Source organism: Anas platyrhynchos, chromosome 7, assembly GCF_047663525.1.
Source record: "Anas platyrhynchos isolate ZD024472 breed Pekin duck chromosome 7, IASCAAS_PekinDuck_T2T, whole genome shotgun sequence".
NCBI lineage: Eukaryota > Metazoa > Chordata > Aves > Anseriformes > Anatidae > Anas > Anas platyrhynchos.
Genome location: NC_092593.1, coordinates 35219743 through 35237401, shown reverse-complemented (window position 1 = coordinate 35237401; position 17659 = coordinate 35219743). Strand labels below are relative to the sequence as shown.

General features: G+C 35.9%; 2 long non-coding RNA genes across 3 annotated transcripts in view; one reads left to right on the top strand and one right to left on the bottom strand.

Moving 5' to 3' along the window:
• The window catches only part of LOC140002969 (uncharacterized), a 158320-nt gene that overhangs the window by 24910 nt on the left and 115751 nt on the right, over nucleotides 1-17659 (bottom strand). The window contains exon 6 of one of the 2 annotated variants that reach the window (XR_011810798.1): nucleotides 15284-15587. The exons of the other annotated variant lie outside the window; for it this stretch is intronic. This is a non-coding gene — a long non-coding RNA (uncharacterized lncRNA). Of the gene's footprint in view, nucleotides 1-15283; nucleotides 15588-17659 lie in introns of those variants that run through there. 2 annotated transcript variants of the gene reach the window in all.
• Nucleotides 1-17659, top strand: part of LOC113844204 (uncharacterized) — a 143687-nt gene that overhangs the window by 25358 nt on the left and 100670 nt on the right. The window contains exon 2 of the long non-coding RNA XR_011810800.1: nucleotides 8107-8191. This is a non-coding gene — a long non-coding RNA (uncharacterized lncRNA). The remainder of the gene's footprint in view (nucleotides 1-8106; nucleotides 8192-17659) is intronic.

Here is a 17659-nt window from a genome sequence, read left to right as displayed (position 1 = left end):
TACTAATGATTAGATGAAGATGGGAGCATGAAAATAAACTATAGATTAGTAGATAGAGCTCTGCACATATTAGCACTCATCTAAAACCATGCATGGAATACTAAAGACCTATTGATTCTGCTACTTTAAAAATGCAAGCAACTGCAAGCTGAATTGTAAGACTCGACTTTTTAAGTCCTTGATATAAATAATTTGTATGATTTACGCATGCAGTTCTTCTCCTATGGAAGATGGTATCATAAGTAAAATAAAAGCCAAAAGATTTTTGAGTTAGACTGCATCATGATAATGGCTGCTAGTTGTGAACACAAAAATATAAACTTTGGAATTAACATGTACAAGAAATCTGCTAATTTAGGATTAAGAAAAATGAAGATCAGGAAGCAGATGGGACTATTCCTTTTAAGGGAGTGAAGAAATTATTCCTCTTTAACAAAGACACTCGTAGAACATGAAATTGTTATTGGGATGTATAACTTTCAAACAGTGTTTGAACTAATTCATAAGCTATTTTTCTTGAGATTTATCTTGCATAGCTTTGCACCTGAAGATCTCCAAGTTTTTATCTTTTGTTCCTATTCATGGAGGGAAAGATACCCAAGACTAGGTTCTTCAAGTAAGCCAGCATAGCTCTATTTATTCAGTGTTTTCAAGATTGGTTGTGTTATGAGTCAACCAGATTCCTGTCCTCTAGTTTTCATCAAGAATTTCCTCTCTGGGGAATTAATTCTAAATTCAGCAGTAGGTTACACCCTGTTCTTAAAAGACTGTAGGTGGTTTTAAAGGGACAGATCTTAGCTTTGTTTCCTTAGGTTCTAGTATATGTATGAATATGGAAGAGTTGATTTGTGAAATCCCTGTTATGAATGTAGAAATATGTAGAATTAAATGGATTATGGTTATCTATTCATATTTGTTAGCAGCTTTAGAAATTAACTTCAAATAAGTATGTAGACCTTCTGAACATGTGGTATTGGTATATTTACACAGGCTTCTTTGTTACAAAGTACCTGTTCCATTTTAGATCCTTGTTGCTTTTTAAGCTTCTGTACCTAATTAACACATCAGAATGGGAGTAGTAACTTTATGGGCTTATATACCAACTTAATTACCAGCTTTTAACATCCAATCTGGTACTTTTATTACCTTGGCATATAGAAAAGTGTAATGAGCTCTGAGCATTACTCTGCTACTGAAAATAGGTGGTAGTGGTTACGGTGGGTGAAGCAAGTTTTCTGCTACTTGTATAAAAAATAGTGTCACAAGAAATGTGGTTGGCTGTTGGTGTAAGACGATATTTAGGTAAAGTTGCAAGGTATGCAGTATTTTCATTCCAAACCCATGTAGATATACCAGTAGAAGTTTGCTATCCTTTCTCTATCTGGTCCTATTTTATGGTTTCTAAGAGATTATGGCTACCTGACTGACTTCTGAACAGAGCTGAATTACTTCTGTAGTTATGCTGAATATTTTAATGCATTCTTTTTGTTGTGTCTTCACAGAATAAATCCCCCTGTTTAAGCTCTTTGTCAGGTTCATCTGTTTACTGTTCCTTGGAGATCCAATGTTCTCTAATTGACTGAAAACAAACAAACAAAAAACACCTTGCCTTCTATATTGAAAGAGACCAAGCCCTATGCTACCTGTAATTGGCTTGCTTATCTAGGTGTTCATATTTTAATATTTCTTGGAGGGGGTGGGGGGGAGGGGAGGAAGGGGGGGCAAAGAGCTAAACCACTGTTCATGGAACTATGAAAATCAAAACTTGAATTTAATTCACCTGGGAACAAACTCCTAAAAGGCTAGTTGCTATCTCTTCAGACCCAATATGTAATGTAAACCACAGGTCACCTCATTTTGTGCTTTGTTACTCTATCTATATATTGTAGATAGCCCTACAGCTGCAGAAAAACCTCTCTGAAAGGAGTCTACATAGGTTTAGTAACTCTGACAAATACTGTTACATTATTTCTGAAGTACTGCTTGAAGGTCCTTGTGAAGTGGTCAATAATTAATAATGTTGTCTGACAGGGAACTAGACCTGATTATCTTTGATGTGCCTTCCAGCCCAATGTTCCTAATTCCCCAGATATGCTTCCCATGAAGGGGGATATGCTGTTCTGTGACTGCATCTTTTTACTTGGTTTATTTTTGATATGATATCTGGAATCTATGAGCTTTACTAGTGTTTAATTTACTTGTGTTTAATTTAAGCTGCTTGAGAGACCATAGAGGAAAATATGAAAGCCACCAGCTCGGCAGCTTGTAAACTGCTTCTTTCTCTTGATCTCTTCCCCCAATTTTTCATCAATTCTATACAGCATTCTGGAGATCAACTTGAGTGCAGCTACAAATCAAACTCTAAGCCCCTGAATTTTCTATATTGGTACAGGTGTCAACTCAACAAGCACCAAGATTCAGAAGGAGATCCAAGTGAAAAAGTGGGGGAAATAGCAAGATACCGTGAAATTGAGATACTGTAGCATAGCTTCTGTGTCTATTCATATGCTGCTGCTTTGCTGTACTTGTTTTGTTACTGGGGTTGCACATCATCTTTAGTAACAAACCTTTCCCATTGAATTCAGAGGTGAAGGCCAAATTTTTTGTTTGACTTGGGCCTCTGGTTAAACATTTCCTTCCAAGAAAGTTCTAAGGTGAGTTCCCTGGAAGTGACAAGAGGAAGTATTCTGAGGTGGGTTTCCATCAGTTTTTCCTGTTAGTGATTTAACTCCCCATAACTACAGTTTAGTTTTTTTTTAGTTTAGTTTTCATAAATATTTTTAAATATATGGGTATATTTTTAATATATTTTTAAAATATTTTAAATATTTTAAAATATATGGGTATATTTTAATACTTTGGTGTCTGTAAACAATAATTCCTTGATTTCAATATCCCACTGTACTAAGACACAGAATAAATATACATACACAAATGCAGGGGAGAAAAATGAGTGGTGAGAGGTAATGAAGACAGGCTACATATAGTTAAGTAATTCAATTCTGAAAGACAATACTAATATCCTATGCTACTTCACAACTGTATATTCTCACATTGTTTCACAACCCTTGTGTTGCATTCCTGGCTTCAGGTGTTTATTTGGAAATGTGTAAAAAAAAAAAAAAAAAATGTAGTAAAAAACTCTTCAGAGTATTTGAAACGAAACAATTGCTTTCCCCCTGTATTTGAAGACTGTCTCCATAATGCTGCTGATTTCACTTGAGAATTTTCAAATTGCCACACAAAAAGTAGCAATAGAGACAGAATAGCAGGGAGTTCATAAACATTTATGCTGTTCCCCATCTAATACTTGCATCTGTGCATGTTTTTGTACAACATCCTCATCAAAAATGTAATTAAAAAGTTAATATTTAGGAAGTCCTTGAAAGAGTTCACATGAGCTCTCTAAATGACTTTGGGCCTTAATCTTTCTCTGCTTCTGCAGGTGAATGATGTAAAGTATATTCTGTTAAAATATTGGCATTTTCTGAATTCTTGCTGCTGTTTGTTAAAGTTAATCAATCTTAAATCTTTACTACAAATGGATCTGAACATTCTGCACTCTCATTCCTGTGAAATTAGCACTAATTTTCTTTGAGAGAGATTCGAGAATGGGCAATGAATTATTACTCTCTCTACCCACAAGTGGGTTCTGTGCATTGAAGAACACTTTAAATAAGTACACCAAAAAAGATTGGTGATTTTTTTTTTTTTCTGGCCATACTGTATCCCCATTTTTTTAACATTATTTTAATTCAGCTGGGGGGGGGAGGGGGGGAAGGGAGGAGGCTTCAAAGCATCTTTATTCAAGTAATATCTGTAGTAGAATCACAGAATTGTAGGGGTTGGAAGGGACCTCAAAAGATCATTGGGTCCATCCCCCCTGCCAAAGCAGGTTCCTTAGAGCAGGCTGCCCAGGTAGGCATCCAGATGGACCTTGAATATTTCCAGAGAAGTAGACTCCATAACCTCCCTGGTCAAAATTTGTTTTTGCATGTATTTATTTTTGGAGCTTGAGCTAAGAATGTTCAGTTGCAGTGTACGGCAATAGAGAAATTGAAACAGGAACTTAAATATCTGTCACACAATCCTCCAGAGCTATGATACAGCAACAAATCAGAATCCTGGTTTGGGTGATGGAAAGACTTAGATGTCTTTCTCTCAGTGTGTGATATTACTATAGCTGTTGATCATCACCATAACTTCTTCCTTGATGTTTAGGATTGGAGAGAACTTTCACTTAAACACCTGCTACAAACTAACATATCCAAAGCAAGCAGAAGAAAATACCCTGAAGCCTGCAGGTTGTCCTCTATAGGATATTAGGGTTGCAGGAGAAAAGGCTGTTGATAAATGTTGATTTGGAGTACAAAAAGCATTAATTTGCATTGCAGAATGAATGATCTATAGATGTTAATGCATAATACAATGACTCAATTTTCTTGCTTTTCTGTTTTGAAAGGAAAGATGAAATAAAATACCCTGAGAGATGTTTTGATTTTTTGCCAACTCTGTTCTTCCCTTTTTTCATAGCTGACTAGTATACATAAAGCCCCTTTTCTTTCCTTTAAGAATGCATGTATTTAATTTTAGAACATGTTCTGACTGGTAGTTACTGTCTTATAAATAGTCCCTCAAAACTGTGGTGTGTAGAGTCCAGAACTTGCAATTTTTTTTTAAATATATATATAAAAAAACATTCTGGAATTTATTCTGCTATTAGTGGTGTCTTTAATCTCTGCTAGCAAAACTGCTATTTATTTGAAATAAAAGATGGGAAGTAAAATAGAGCTGTGCAGAGACTGCGTCGGGAGAACAGTTACTTGAATACACATGTGGTTTGGTGTTAGAAGCCTACAGAACTATGGTAGATGTCAGGAATATTCAATCAGTATGTTATCTGGAAGATTTAGTGTGCTCTCTGGGACTTGAACTATCTGTACTTGACTTGCATGAGACCCTCCACATTTTTATTACTAATGAATAAAGCTTAAAGATGCTTCTGCACACAGAACAAAATGTTCATCACTTCTGCATTCTTAAAATCCCTGTAGGATACTGGTGTTTCAACACAAGGTCTTTAAAAGCTAATGCTATCTTGGGGGATCTGCAGTTGCATATGTACTGACAGCACACAATGCTGGTGCTTTCGTGTGTCAAACCAGCTCCAAAGGCTCTCTTGTTACGTAGCTCAGGTGACCATGTATGACCATATCAGGAAGCTGAAGGCACTGAATGCTGCTCTTTGTTCTCTTCAGTGATATAGTAGCTAAAGAAGAAAATCCTGGTTTCTCATGGAGAATCATGTAGAAATTACCCAGTGGTTATGTAAGTGATCTTTGGAAAGAATATCAACGTTGTTTCATCTGGCTGCCAAATAGTTTTCTTCTATCATTTATCATCCACTTGCTCACCTACAGTTATTAGCAGGGCAGGTTTTCTTCCTTAACATCAATTTATCACAAGATGATCTTTTTGTGTTCTGAGATATCCTGGACTGAGCACTGTGGAGTTTATTCTCAAAACATCTCAACACTTAGGTAGGGTATGAAAACTACTGAAGTCAACACAGTTATCAGAAAGAACACCTGGAAGAGATTCTGGGGTGATTCTGTTCTTCACATGAGCACTGGGGTTGTGGATACATGCTTCAATGTGGGTTATAACAGAATTGAACATTTTGAGTTTACATGGAGTAATTATTTGTAGTAGATAAGATACACTGATGAGATACTGCCATAAAATTTGGACCTGATCTAAATATAAGTAAGGCTACAAGAACGGCAAGTTATATAAATAGCCATAGCCATTTTTCAGAGCTTTGCTTTTCCTAACCCCTTGAAATTTGCTGTAAGCCAATAAAATCATGAAGATATTATTTTCAGTTTCTGAATTGTGCAGTGGTCACACATTAAAGAAAACAAGCTGAAGAAAACAAGCTGTTTAACTTCCTCATGAAAAAATTTCAGGTGTGACAGGCTTACATGACTGTTGTATGTCCTTTTCATGCTTGCAGTGTGCCACTTGTGTGCATGCATTCAGCCTTTAGTAGGAACTAATTACAGGAACTAATAAAAAGCTAATATTGCTTTCATTCCTGAAGTGTCACACAGTTACTGTGCAGTAGCATGCTTTAGCTTACCACGGGCATGTTAAAAGAGAAACTTGTCAACATGATCTATGCCCCACTCATATCTGGTCATCTTAAAGACTAGAGATGGCTAGCATGTAAGAAGCCCTGTGGCCTGTAATTCAGCAAGTCAAGAAATGCCAAAATATATTTTGGATTAAATAAGTGGTGTCTATTCTGTAATTTTTTTTTTTTTCAGATCTTTAGTGACCAAAGTAGAAAAACAGTAACAAGTTGACAAATATATTTATGCAAAACATAATTCAAGCAATGAGCTTATCTTCCCAAAGTTAAAGTTCTCTGTCTGTACTTGGCAGGCTGTGATAAAATGAAGATATTTTGCATGTGTAGTGATCTTAGGAGCAGTACTATATTGTCACTTGTTTAAGCAATGCATATTTTTCTCTCCTCTTCCAGTGGTAGCCCATGAGCACTTTTGACTAGATAGCAGCTGAGTAAAAGAAAGAGCATGGCATAGTTTGTGTTCACTCAGTCCCAATCCTCTGTTGACATTAGCAGAGAAGAAAAATAGTTCATGTTTTTCCTGTTATTTGCTTGGCCAGCTGTTCTTGGTGGAAAATGCCACAGTGGAAGCAGAGAATCGTATTGTTCTCCAAGCTCTTCTTGCTTTCCTCTACTTGACTTCTTCCCTTGCTCCCCTCCCTACCACAACAGCAACCACCCAACCACTGCTCTTGCCGTAGTGTTCTGCCCTGAGCATGGGGGAAAGACCAGGCAGTCTGGCTTCAGTGAGGCTATTCATAAAGAAGGGGTTTTCAGACTGAGGAACACAGAGGGTGAGGTGATCAGAGGATTTCCTGTGTAATAAGGTTCTGCCACAAAGTAAATGCCGTACAAGATGGCACTTTAAGTGAAACATGGCCTAGATTTACTGAGGGCGAAAATCAATAAGATGTATCACAGCAGCTGGATGCCAAAGGAGACTGCTGTTCACGTTCAAGGTATTTCTCAGATCACACCGTGCTATTTTTCTTCCTGCAAAGAAGGACTTATGTGAGTTTACTTGTGCCTTGTCAGGCAAAACAAATCAAAATGTTTAGGCTGCTATAAGAATGTCCTGGCAAGGAAAATGTTAGCACAAACGCATAAGAGGTGTTCAACTTTAATGGAAATTTGCCAAGAAGTATGAGGTGTAGCTTGTAGAGACAGCTTGGATGTGAATGGATAACGTACTTGCCATTTTTAGCACTTCTTTAGATACAATTTAGCACAGCTCAAACATTACTTATATGCGAGTTACTTATATGCGAGTCCATTCTGTCCAAAGGGAGTGGAAGATATATAAATTTGCTCTATATTGCATTGATATCCCAACATCTTGTATCTGTTCAAGTGCCCATATAATAACAATTAAAGCCAAAATTCAGCTTTGTGTTCTCTTCAGGGGCTGAGTTTATGACAATTACTTGAAATAATTTATTCTTCATTAAATATGCTATATTGCTTAAATGCTGCATGGCCACAGATTCCTGTGATCAATTATAATTTTACCAGCCCAGATTTCGCTCTGTGTGACATATTATAAATGGCTTAACTTTTTGGCACTGCGTTAGATCTCAGATTACAGTCACTCCCTGTACTGGCATTGCAGCAGCATTGCAGCAGGTTTTCAGTTACTGATTTGCTCAGTTTAACAATAAAGAGACATCTGTGTAGATTAATGATAGAATGATTCAATAATTAAAATAAAAATTGTAATAATTTTTTCAAGCTTTTTTCCAGACAGGGGAGTTAGCTCTAGGAATTAAAAAGGTTTGAGTTTACTGAGGAAGCTTACAGTTGTCTGAAATAACCAACATTTATTTTGTGGGAAAATATGTATCTTTTGCTCTTGGAAATAATCATTCTTGCAATTGGCTTGCAGATCAACTCATCTGTACCCAGAGGGTTGCTACATATAAGTTCATAGTTCTTAAACGTATGCTTTTATGGATTTTTATTTTTATTTTTTTCAGGAACTCAATTGAGGATGGCTGAAACTTCATGGCTCTGATAAGGTCCCATGGTTTAAGATAATTTTTTTCAGAAGCTATTGTTTTGGTAAGCTGAGCTAAGGCTCTAGTTTCCCTTGGCCCTGTGTGAACATGCAAATGTATATAAATGACCTTTTTGAGGCTGTTTATGTATGACCACAATTAATGATACACTTTTAAGTACTTGTTATTATTAGCCTGAAATAGAGGTTACAAAAGTATTACATTTGTTTGATATTTCTGTTTTTAAACATTCCTCTTAACAGAACGTGTACATTACTGCATACTTGTGCTGCAATGTTTGTTGCTTTAAAATTATAGTAAGGACAATCCAACAGCCATGTCGCTTTTTATGATTAGACCTTGTTTTTCATTGCTCTCCATAAATCGAGCGTTTCTTATCCTGGAAATTCTATTATATAATCACTTTATTGTGCACTGTGGTACAAACCTTCTAAAGGTTAAGGCTAGTCTCTTGTGTGATGTAACTTCATATGGAGTTTATAAATGTTAATGGTATCTGGGAATATTAATCCTGATTTATTTCATGTTTTAACTAGATATTTATGGCATCATACTTGTATTTGACAAATGAATGTTAGTGTTTGAGGCTGTGAACAGCTGAAGAATGTAAAGAAAAGTAGTAAAGATGCAGGGTTTATTTTTTTTGAAGTGCATCTTGACGATTTTCCAGTGAAAGTATAGCAGTCCTGTGAGAATGTTCCAAAGATTTGGTTAGCTTCCTGGAAATATGGAGTCTAAAGTGAAAGAGGGATTAAGGGTAGGGAGCTTCTTTAGTTGTTTTTTTCCCATTATGATTATTTTTCTTAGGTGTTGATTCACTTCCTTACCCTTTGCAGAAGAATGTACATCCATTTTTCACAGATAAAACTCTGTTCAACTTGCCTGTTGCTGCTTCTTGTGAGAAACAGATGAAATAAGTTTTTGCAACAAGCCTACTAGCCATTTTTATGCTCACCTTTTTCACTTTAGTGGTTAAACGCACACTGTATTTCAGGAATACTCACAAATCCTTCTCAATATCTGTTCCTCAAAATCCTCCTTAAGGCTTCCTTTTGTGGTACCTTGAGACGTGTAATTACGCATTACCAATTTTGTTCTTAAGTTTGTATACTCTTTGAGAATGACTTTCAGTGCTATATTTATTATTATTTTTACATGTGATACCACTAGAATTAGTTGTTAGCTGCTAGATCTGTTATGGCTAAGGGGTTTGGAACAACTGTTTTTGTTACAGGAGTCTGTCTAGCAAACATATAGCTCAAAGTCAACAATCCAAATATGACGTGGAAAAAAAGTCAGCACTGCTTTCATTACTACTACTAATAGCTCAACTCTTGGCCTTTTGTCTCTTTCCCTGTTAGAAACTTATCATGCAAATTGGCAGCAAAGTGCTTCTGTTCTGCTAAAAAGATGACAGTACAGAATTTACATCAATTTCATGTTTAACATTGACGTGATGCTTATTCAAAGATCCTTAGGTGAATAGAAAAGCTGTCCATCTGGTAGGGACTTTCTGGGTTATGGGACGTCAGATAATTCCATTGTACCTGTTCATAATGCAAAATGGGTCTGAAAGTTACAGCTTGGAGGTAAGTCACAAATGATCATGATTAAAGGGGATTAAGAAGCTGGTTAAAGAAGAAACTTTGATTTTCTCCATATGCGTGAATGGCCTTCATCCTCTACTCTCTGCTGGAATGTCAATACTGAGAGCCAATCCACTTTATTCTACTGAGGGCTATTAACATGGAGAAGATCAGAGGACCCAGAGTTCATTGGAAAACACTTGCTTCTAACTATGCTGTGAATGTTACCAGGAGCTTCCTGGCAGGAGTTGTTCTGTGCAGTATGTGAAGAGAGTTACCTATCACTGGATAGGTTATACTGGCAGATAACAAAGTGCTTGTTCAGTGTGATCAGTGCGACTCAGACACGTAATGTCTAATCTTTAGTCCCACTGATGATTTCAGACCATTTGCTGCTTTGCTTAACTGACAGTGCATTTACAGGGATAGATCTTCACAAATGAGCAATATTAATGTTATGGGGGGATCTTTTTTTTGATATTTTTTGATATTCTATTTTGATATTTCAGTTGCTTGAACTCTGAATGTATTCACTGCAGTACTTACCCATATAAACATAATGTCGCTTCTTAGTACTGTCACTTGCAACAATGATTGTTCAGAAGAATGAGACCAAGACAGAGCTTCTTGCCTCCTGCTAACCTTCAGGCTAGTTTCATTGTAAAGAAGAACTTTCTTTCAGATTACAATTTTATTCAGTTAGGAAAAGGGGAAGAACATTAACTAAAATGTATTTCAGCAAGTTGTCTTGCTTAGAGTCATCCCTGTGTTTACAAGGTGCAAACCCACACCTAGATAGCACTGACAGCAGAAAGTGTTCTGCTGGAGGGTGCAAAGAGCTGTAAGATTCATCCGACCCCCTGAGCTCTGACTGGGGTTAGTGATGCAACTGAGCGCCAGTGCAGGGAATCAGTCTGGCTAGGAAATGAAGTTTTTTATTGTATCTAAATGGCCACTGATTCAATGGTCCTCTGTAGTTCACATCTGACAAGAAAAAGCAGACAGCTTTTACTAATGCTATTTCTAACTGAAAAGACCAGGGTCTGGAAATATGCAGATGTAATTAGTTCAATCTTCAGGAATCTGCTGTACTAATAAACAATGTAATTCTGGATGTTCTGAGACACGTTTTCTGTACCAGCTATCTGTCTGAATACAGTCACATCTTTTCCTTTGCTTTCAATCTACGTGTTGGATGATCAGCAAAGAACCTACCAAACTGTTTGAAAACTTGCCTGCAGTGGGTTCAGTGTATGATCTTATCATATGTGTCTGGCAGTTCCATTTTATCAGAGGTTTCTGGGCAACCAGATAAGTGAGACTTATTGATATGACTTTGTGGTATCCCACTACAGAATTCACAATGCTGGTGAGCATTTTAACACTGGTGAACACCTCCATTTCAGATAGGCTTTCATAAGGCTATTAGACCTCAGTGTTCTTGAGGTTTAATCCTGCTTATTATTTGCTGCTTGTTGCTTATGTAAAGTTGTTCACCTGAGTTTATCTACCTAAATTATGGGCACTGTAGTAACATTAAATAACTAAGATAACCATATTGAATACAATGCACATACTTGTCAAGCATCATGAAGAATAAAAGTCCCATATTACCTTCAAGATTACAATCAAAATAGATTAACAGCTCAAGTTTCGTTACAGCTGAGCATGTTTTATTAATATAAATCTATTTAAAATGTGAAACCTAATAAGATTGCTACTGTTATGACTATAAATTCTAGATCCTTTCCTGCTTACTTGGAAGAATATTGTACTTTCAGTTCATCTTTATTCATTTTAGGATAACTAGATGTTCTATCTAGTATTTATGAAACATTTAACTGCAAGTAAATGAAAATATCAAGTGTCTCTTGAATAATGTTGGAAAAGACTTTTTGAAGCCTGAACCCATTTTAAAGAGGTACCTTGAAAGCTGCTGCTAATAGAAGAAATAAAGCAGCAAGCTCTCAGATGGATTTTGTGCTGTAAGGCCAGCTTACACTCTGTGTATGGAGTAAATGTGGCCCAAGTCTGACCATTCAAAGTATGAAAAAATTAAGATTGTATTTATCTTCCTGTGAAACTCATGTCACAAAGTTTTAAACTGCTTTTACTGGTTCATTCTATTGTGTTGCCCTGCAATTAAAATATGCCTAGTTAGAAAAAGCAGAATCTTTTTTACTTTCCAGAATTTTTTCCATGGTTGTTTTTTGCCCTGAGACTGGGTCACAACTTAGAAATGGAAGCTGTAGCTGCAACAACTTTTGAAACAGACAATTCAGCCAGTCAAATCTCTGAAAGCCTGAAAATTTTGTTTGTATCCCGGATTTTACACTATGCTGATTAAAATAAAAACAGGCGGATTTCATTAAAAGTTGTGAATTCTGTGACGTGATTTCATCTGAGTCATCAATGCTGTCATGCTGAGTGCTTGGATCTTTTATACATTAACTGTGTGAGAAACCTTTGAAATCTCTGGAAATGGCAGCTCTTTAAAGCAGATTTGAACAGCATGAAGTTTCACTCTGTCCATGTAACTGCCTGCAAGCTCAGGTGGGGATTTTCAAGTTGTCTTCTGATTTGGAGATTAAAGATATGCATCTGATTTCAGGAGAAAACAGAATTCTAGAGGTTTAAATATGTTTTTAGAAGAAACATACACTGCAACTGAAATTTTGTAGCTATCTGTTCAAACTTCATCAGGTTTTTGCAAGCAATATTGAAACATGTGCTTTGAATGAACTTGAAAAAGCAATACAGGATGCCAAAATTGCAGTTCACGTCCTTCCCATACTTTGTCTTGTTTTACGCTCTGCTCTGGAATTTCAGCAAAACTGAGTTTCAGCTAAATATGGCCCTAGAAACCTTTATTAGCAATATAATATTGTAAAAATAAATAAAATTTAAAAAAAAAATTTCAGAAGGTGCAGCAGAGAGATTAACTGGGGAGTTATTTTTGCTGCCGGTCTGATGTTTTCTTTTTCACATATTCAGTTGAGAGGAGATGCAGTTTTAAAGTACAGTCTTAGTTTTGGAGGAAGCAGATTTAAATGAAAATAGGCAACCTAGGTTAAAGCTAAGACTGTACACATACTTAGTACAACAGAATTAGGCTGTGACAGAATTGCAAAACACTAATATTTTCTTAGTTATGGGACAGCATTCAATCCTGAAGTAGCTTTGTAACACTAGTAATACTAGTCAGGGAACAGCAAAGCTCACTGTGTGCATCCCGAGAATCCACTGGAGAAAATGAGTGTGAGGGAGTGGGCAATGCAAGCTCTATGCACGCTGGAGTTGTATCTGAAGCTTGTGGACAGAATAATTGACTTTCATATGGTGCTGGTTAAAGGCAGAAATACTACAAGCAGTTACATTTCCATGCACGTCTAACAGTGACAGCCATGGTTACTTTCAGTGAACAAAATAAAATTCCTTCTATTGTTGACTACCTCAGCTTATGGGTTCTTTTTTCTTTAATTGACAGGCACTCCTAAAACTCCTAAAGCTTGTAATGCCCTTTTAGGGAAATTAGTTGGAAAGTGGAAAGAGTCATTGTGCCAATTTCTGCAGCTTATGGAAATGTAATAGATGTGCAAGAATTACTGGAACTTCTGCTCCATGGAAGGCTTGCACAGATTAGGCTTCTTGGACAAGATGTTGAACCAGGAAAAAAAAAAAAAAAAAAAGTACTTGTGATCAAGTTGGAGCTCTTGGTGATTCTAGATCCATGGATGGATGCAGCCTGGCATATCCCTGTTGTTAGTCAGTCCACTCCCAATCAGTCTTCCTAAATTTTATTTTGTGAAATTTGTGAAATGCTATGTCCACCAAAGTTCTGTGCTCTCCTCACTCTAAGACAGTTAGCTAGTGTAAGGTGTTCTCTCTTTTTTATTTTTATTTATTTATTTTTAAGTATGGTAGCAATAACAACAAGCTTTTATTTTGGTATAAAATTTTGGTATAAAATTTTAATATATCAATATATATTAATATATATTAAAATTTTAATATATATTTTAATATATCATTTTAAATGTCAATTTGAGTGTTGTGCTGTTTGACAGAACAAACAATTGTTTTCAACATTGTCTCTCACAAGACCTGGAAGAACGTAGAAGTCTCTTGCTAGCACTCAGCCTCCTGTGATTGCCACCAAGTTAACATTTAAAGCACACTTTTTCGTTTATATCTTAAAGTTGCTCTGTTTTGTTTGTCCTGGATTTATTAAATATAAGCCTATTTATTTATTTATTTTCCCTTTAGGAATAGATGGATATAGTGCAGTCAAAAGCCATGTAAAGTAAAAGAGTTCCTGGTGTATTTTTTGTTCATTTTAAAAAAGGTGAATAACAATCCAACCTGAAGTGGTTGAAGCAGGAAGGTTTGGGATGCTCAGCTGGTTAGTCAAAGCCTGTTTTTCCTCATGGCCCAGAGAACTCCTAGAGTACAAGGTACTTTTGAATGGCAGCGTGCTATGAAATGAATGCCATGATTTGGGCATATCACGGCTTATATTATGTCTAATTTCCCTTTAACTTAAACTAACAGGGAAAAGTGTAACACCTGCTTCTCTTCAAACTTAGTGACATTTTGTACTCTGAAACCTTTCAGGGAATTGGAATCATAAGAGGGTTCTCTTTATACTTAATTAGTAGTGCAGGAAAAGAGAAACTGTGTGGGAGGGAAACTCTACTAATATTTGAAAAAATACTTTCCTAAAGAATGAGCTCTCATTTAGCAAGCCCCTTTCCATTTCAGGTTTTAAATGCATTTTTTTTTCCAAGTATGCTTTTTCCCCCCCCAAGCAAAACTCAGACTAATTCCATTAATCTCCATGCCTATTTGTTGTTACAAGGAGTTTCTCTCAAGAGTTTTCAAAGGTAGTTATCAGAGGAATTATTGTGCTACTCATGTTTCAGCACTAAGAAGCAAATAAAGTCCTGTTGAGTATATTGTTTTGTGCAAGTATCAATTCTCAGGGAGAGGACCTCTTTTCCAGATCAAATGCTTGATTCTATTATAAATAATCATAGTAGTCTTATGGGAATGTTTTCATTGATTTGTAGGTATTTTACCAAAATTTTCAAACAGTACAACAGTGTTCTAATGTCTTGGCTTTGCATTTAAGTTTTGGAGCAAGAACATGGTTTTAAGTTTGTTGTGTATTAAATTATTTGACATGAATATGTATCTATTTAGTATTTATTAATAAAGAACCTTAAGATTCTTGTGGAAGTAAATCTGGCAACAAAAGAAAGCAGAGAAAATAAAGGCAGATATGCCATGTTCTTTAAATCACAAGTACCAGCTTTAACAAGTTAACGCAAAATAATTTGATCTTGATTGGCAGCAAATTATACAAGATGTATTTTAATGAATAGATTATTTATGGGATGGCCTCATGTAGTATCTATGGCCTTAAGTGATCATGTTATTATTAATAAACATCACATGTGAATATTACTTGTGACTGCATGGTGAAAACACTTCATATGAATCCCTTCTCAGGAAAAAAAAAAAAAAAAAGTATTTTTAGAGCATGAAAGTCTTGTAGGTTTTGATATCATCTATTTGAATCAAAGCAAAGCTGTCGGTATGAAAACACTAATCCAGCACAAGAACAATTGAGAATGAAAGACATAATGTCCTTGATTGTTTTGATGTTAATGATACACTCTGCACCTGGCACATTGTCTGCACAGTTTGTAATTCTCTTTAATTGAAGAGTACTTTGTATATCTTTCTCTGATTTTTCTCTGTTGTTGTACAGTGTTCTAGTTCAGTCTTGAGTTCATTCTTTACATAACTGTCCCCATCCTGTAATATGTCAGCCACATGAAGAGACAGGTCCTGTGTGATAAAAGGAATGGGAAGCAGGGCGGTGTAAAGACACATATGTAACTCTGGCTAAGTTTTTTGGTAATTTTCAAGAGCATCCAGAAGAATCTCTGTGCTAAAGGAGTTTACTGGATTAATGCCATTTGTGACTTTTGAAGTAGCCTGTACTCAGTTACAGAAAAGTGCATGAACAGGAGGCTTTGTAGTGTACAGTACTGGATGTACCAAGCAGAACAACAGTTATCAACGTGTCAAGTTTCTGTGTATTTTCTTATAACTACATATATCTCGGTGATCAAATATTTACAGAGAAAAAGCAGGGTCTTGCTATTATTCACTTTTCCTTCTTGCTTATTCCTCTCCTCAGTCTGAGATCAGTCTTGGTGACAGCTGACCTCTAAAACCTCTGCTGATGACATGGAAACTGAAAGAACCCAACTTGGCATTCAGGTCTCTAGCTTAATTTTGAAAACATTTAAAAAAAATAAAAATAAATGAAAGCTAAATACTACATATATCCTAAAAAGCAGCTCCTTTAGGCATTTAGTTTTCCTTACATTAAGTAAATTGCTTTGGGGCAATTATTGAGAGTTTCTCTCTCTCTCTTTCTCTCTCTTTTTTTTTTTTTTTTTTTTGTTTTCTGATATGCTTTTTTCATGTGTTGGAGTATATGAGATTCTTTGATTTATGACTCAAAATCACTACAGTAGTGATGCTAATTTTTGTGTAGTTTAGAGCTAGTAAAGAGAGGAAGAAATTAGATTTTCACTGAAGAAAAACATTGTGTTTCAGTCTCCTAAGTGGCTCTGGATATGTATGTAACATAAACTGGCAACATGCAGTTTAAAGATGATGCTTATGAAATGAAAATCATTCGGGATGATATAAATGCCATTTTCAAATTGATATATTAAAGAAGAGTTTTTTTTTGTTTTTGCTTGGGCATATTTCCCTGCAGTGAGACATCTGAGATGCTAGAGCAGTAAAAAGCAAGCTTGTTTTCAAGCTTGTTTTTCAGGTTGTGTATAGCAAAGTGATCTTCAAATTGATCTGACGTTGTCACGCTTCATAACCTTGCCTTTCTTTTTGCCTTAAAGCAGCACTAATCATAATGGCTATGATGAATGGAAATATTTTTAATACTTTTAATCTCTGCAAGTAGGAAATAATGTTTCACCAGAACAGAACTTTGTTGTCAGTCAGTGCCAGTTAATGCAGGCTGGAGACTTCCTGAGCCAAATAATCTAATATGTCCAGACTGTACGTGTGAATTGGAAAATCTCCGTCTAATCACATCTAATGTCCCTGGACCGTGTGCTTTTATTTTGAAGTAAAAAACAAGCTCATTTTGTCTTAGCCAGTAGGTTTAGTTGAACTTTTAGGCCTATCCCATGACTTTTCTTAATTGAATGGGAAGTACATTCAATTCTACATTCCTTGATCTTCACCCCAAATAATAGTCAGGAAATCTAAGAATATTAAATGATTTTCTTCTTCACCTCTGCAATGATTTCAGGACTTCTTAATTTAGTGGTTTTGTTGCTCTTACCCCTTTTGGTTAAAGTGTGTGCTAGATTCCTTGATCCATGACCATATAATTAATACCTAAGTTCTGCAATTTTGTGGAATATTTGCCTGCTTTCATATCACAAGCTCTGCTGAAATGATTTTTGTGCTGACAAATAAAGGAATAGAAGTTTTATTGAAATACTGAACAGGCTGACTTAGAAATTCAGGGAAATGTGTATTTGAAATACAGATTATTATTTTTTTTTTGAGAACATGTTACCAATTGCCACTGAAGTACATTACACTGTGTATGGGATACGTAGGTATTGGAATACAGTCTGCACTATGCAAAATACTGGCAGATGCTGTTTTCATAATATTTGGTGCTATTACTTAAATACAGAACGCAATGTCTGCCAATTTCCTTGGAGCTGACTTTATATTTTTCCAGAACGCCTACATTAGCTCATTCAGTAACTTGAATATGTTTTTCTTTGAATTAACAGCAGGGGAATCCAATTTCAAGAAGAGGAAGTGTCAAATGATTTTGCTTTTAGGGCAAGAGTGCAACCTAG